The following is a 3,811-nucleotide window of genomic DNA, read 5'->3' as shown; positions in this document are numbered from 1 at the left end:
CATTCTGCGATGCCACAGTATGATGTCACCCTTCGACTTTGCAGCGCACGAGATTTGCTTGTTGGTCAAGCACAGTTTGTACAGTCCATTTATTTCCTGTCCAACGGCAACCAAATCACCACTATTGGACCTCACTTCGCACGCATCCTTGGTGAACTGAACTCTGTAGCCCTTACTGCATATCCTACTCACCGACAGAAGGTTGATCGCAATCTCCGGAACACACAAAACATCGGAAATCGCCAAATCACACGGCTCTCCTCCAACGTCCGCCTCCAGCTCCACATTCCCAGTAGCAATCACGGATAGTTCAGCATCGTTGGCCACACTAACGCGCTGCGACGCTTCCTGCACATTCAGTAATAACGCCGTACTGCCGCACATGTGCGATGTGGCACCTGAATCGAAAAACCAATCCGACTCACTTTTCTTCGGGTTCTCAAATGTGGTCATCGCTGCATTCCTTCTTCCAGACTTGTCCTTCTTATCCTTCGGTTCATTTGGTCCTTTCTGCTGGCATTCCGAAGCAAAATGACTGAATTGCTTGCACCTGTAGCACTGGATCTTCAATTTGTCGGTCTTCTTCTTGTTGACAGGCTTCTTCTTGCTGTAGAATGCTTCCTGCTTGCAGTCTCCCGTCGAAACACCACCAATTTTCACATCCTGAAGGATCTTTGCTTTGACAGCGTCCGCCGTGATACGAGTTCCTGACGCTTCGAGACCCATAATCATGGGTTCGTATGACTCCGGCAAACCCATCAGCAAAAGACACGCAAGCCAGGTATCATCCACCACGAAACCAACTTCCGTCAACTTGTGACTGGTCGACATCAACTCATGTACATACTCCTCCACCGACGAATACTCTGACAATCGAATACTTGTCAACTTTCGGAGCAACCCTATTCGTCGGGTCATTCCGTCGTCCCGAAAAGCGTCCTGTAGGTTTTTCCACGCCTGCTTCGCCGTTTTCGCACTCTGCACCAGGCTGTAATTAATCGGCTCAATGCTCAAGCATATCGTCGCCAATGCCCGCAGCGTATGTGCATCCTCCGGATCCTGTCCCTGTCGTATTACTGCGTCCCAAGTGCCTTCTCGGATCATCAGCATCTTGGTGGCAAACGACCATGTTGAGTAATTCTCCCGGCCACGCAACTTATCCACTGCCGGCAATGAGATGCTTCCTCCTCCTGCGCCAATGTTTACATTAGCCGCTCCGCCGACTGTACCTCCTCCGGCACCAAACGATCCCGCTCCGCCGACTGCACCCTGTGCTTTCGAATCCGTCGACATTTCGGAATCTTCCGCCACGGCACTCGCGAAAACTGACTCGAAACTAACTAATTAATCGCGCAATAAACGTTTTATTTTTCTGCGGCCCATAACCTACACGCTTACTTCAGTTCACCCAAATATGGGTGAAGAGTACCTAAAATCACCAAAAAGTGCACATACCTAGATATGGGTGAATTGCCATTTACCAATTTATGGGTAAACCCGGTTCACCCTGAGATTCACCCATATATGGGTACTTTAATGGGAGCGGTTTATTAGTAAAATTCACCCATATTTGGGTAGTTGATTGTTTTCTTTATGTTTGAGAATATTTTTAACAGAAACAATTTCCTTATATTTACAATCAAAGACACATTTCAGTTTATTATCAAGAAAACTTTAATCATAGTTAAAAATAGGTACATCATTAAAGCCTCTATTCAATCAAAACGAAATATTGTCGTAGGGTAAAAGTTCCGATAGTCGTGGGTGCTCCTATAGTTGCGGTAGTGTTGTTTTTACACAATCTACGTATTAAACGCAGCAACCCATATAGTCTATCAATTTGTTGACCTGTCATTACACGAAATACAGGAAAACAGGTTGAGAATTGCATCAAAATTGGTAAAGTATCACTGAAATACCTTTTCCTTTTCTCTGCTTTGCACCAATAGTTGCGGTAGTGTTCCTATAGTTGCGAGTCCCATATGTAAACAATGGGATTCGCAACTATAGGAACACGAATTAAAAAAATACCGCAACTATTGGAACACTGCACCAATAATTGGAGGTACCATTTTAGGTAACAATGATGGATGCTACTGCAATCTGAACCCCTTTCGCATTAAATATAATTAATAATCTTCCATGTGCACCCTTGAGGTAAGTGAAATGAAGTATAGGCTTGGTGTGAACCAACAAATAGTAGTGGAACATGCTTAGTTCCTCCACTATTGGGTCTTTTACCCTACCACTTTTAAAATCGAGAATAGTTGGAGTTGCTTATGGTGAAATAAGTAACAGCTGGTGCTGTCGACATGTCGCCGGATATTCCTGCTTGCTGCGTGGGCGAATCGGGTCTCCATCTCGTTGAACACTTTGTAGTACCAAACCCTATGTTGATGACGATATGACCACAGTTTCCAGCTGTTAACAGGGAGGAGGGATTCATTATTTCCATTGTAGAGATGCGGATAATTGAAACTTACCTGAATTTGGAACTGTGTATACGGTGGCTGCTGATTCGACGGATTCCCCATTGTGGTTCGAAAGGAGGAATGCTCACCGCGTTCTATGTAAGCCTCAGGTTGTCGTTTGTTCAAATTCTCCGCTGGTGCCATCACAGTTTATTGATTCGCTGGGTTATTAAAAGACCGGGTGGAATAGGATGTGTTTCAATATGGGTTTTACACTGCTGCTGGGGTCCTCATAGCCGCCCGAAATGCAGCTACCAGTCGTAGAAGTTTCTGCTTGAAATAGTCTCTGCTGCGGCCATCGATTTCCTGAAACATGCAATTAGGTCAATTATCATAGCAAAAATCATATGCTTCCAGCATCACTTACCGCTATGTTAGGGAATCTCCTGATCACAATAATAATCGGAACTTCACTTTGAGTACCGAGTGCTGGTATTTCATTTCCGGCCGTCGGCTACACGCAAGCCGGATTTTTGTCAGTTCTGTCACGACCGACAACGGAGGTTCCACCAGCGGAAATCCTTGAAAAGCGAGCAGCGCAGTCCTTACAAGGGTGCATCGGCTTATGCTGTTCCTATTAGGGTGACGAAGGAAATGTCATGAATGTTAGAGGAGCGGATCTTTATTTCAACTCACCTATTGACCGGGTGCATACATCGGCTATTAATTCGATGGGTATCCGTTAACGGCTGAGAGGTGATTATACAGGCGCTAATGTGAAGCTAATTATGATTTCAACTGATGAAACTTTGACAGTTACAATTTTTATCACCAACTTCCCAAAACTGATCTGTTGGTCTGATCGTGGTTCTGGTGCAAATGTTTATTTTTTCATCCAAATATGAGTTAATTAGTTTACCCATATATTGGTAAAGTCATATAACAAATAATTTGAGTGAAACTGACTGATTTTCTCAGTACATTTCACTCATAATACGAGTGATTTTTGCAGTACCCAAATATGGGTGATTAAAGTACCCATAAATAGGTAAACTGATCTAAGCGTGTATGGGAATTTGCAGAGCGAAAAGAAAACACGTGTGTTTCGTAGGTTTGTTTTGATTAACTGACAGGGGGTACACGTTTATTAGCGAGTAGTAAATAGAGGGTTACAATTGGGTAATTTTAGAAATATAAATTCAGCAGTTACACTACACTGAAAGCATTATACACGCCCATGCCACTAGTTCCACACATGAATTTTCACTAGTTGAGCAACATACCAGAATAACGTGTAATTCCAGTTTCAAATGTCAAAAATCTAAACGTTCGATACATTGGAATCACACGAAGAACAAAAATGGAAAACACGTTAAATTGATATGGATTGGTTTTATGGA

At 43.5% G+C, this 3,811-nt stretch overlaps 1 long non-coding RNA gene across 1 annotated transcript; it reads right to left on the bottom strand.

The window, feature by feature from the left end:
* Positions 1 to 2,015: 2,015 nt before the first annotated feature.
* On the bottom strand, positions 2,016 to 3,523 carry LOC134220527 (uncharacterized). The gene is made up of 4 exons (XR_009981941.1): positions 3,108 to 3,523; positions 2,839 to 3,045; positions 2,484 to 2,777; positions 2,016 to 2,421 (listed from the first exon to the last, which is right to left on the bottom strand). It is a non-coding gene; the product is annotated as an uncharacterized LOC134220527 (long non-coding RNA).
* Positions 3,524 to 3,811: the final 288 nt, after the last annotated feature.

Source organism: Armigeres subalbatus, chromosome 3 (assembly GCF_024139115.2).
Source record: "Armigeres subalbatus isolate Guangzhou_Male chromosome 3, GZ_Asu_2, whole genome shotgun sequence".
NCBI lineage: Eukaryota > Metazoa > Arthropoda > Insecta > Diptera > Culicidae > Armigeres > Armigeres subalbatus.
Note: the sequence above shows the minus strand (reverse complement) of the source record. Positions and strands in the feature narration are given on the sequence as shown.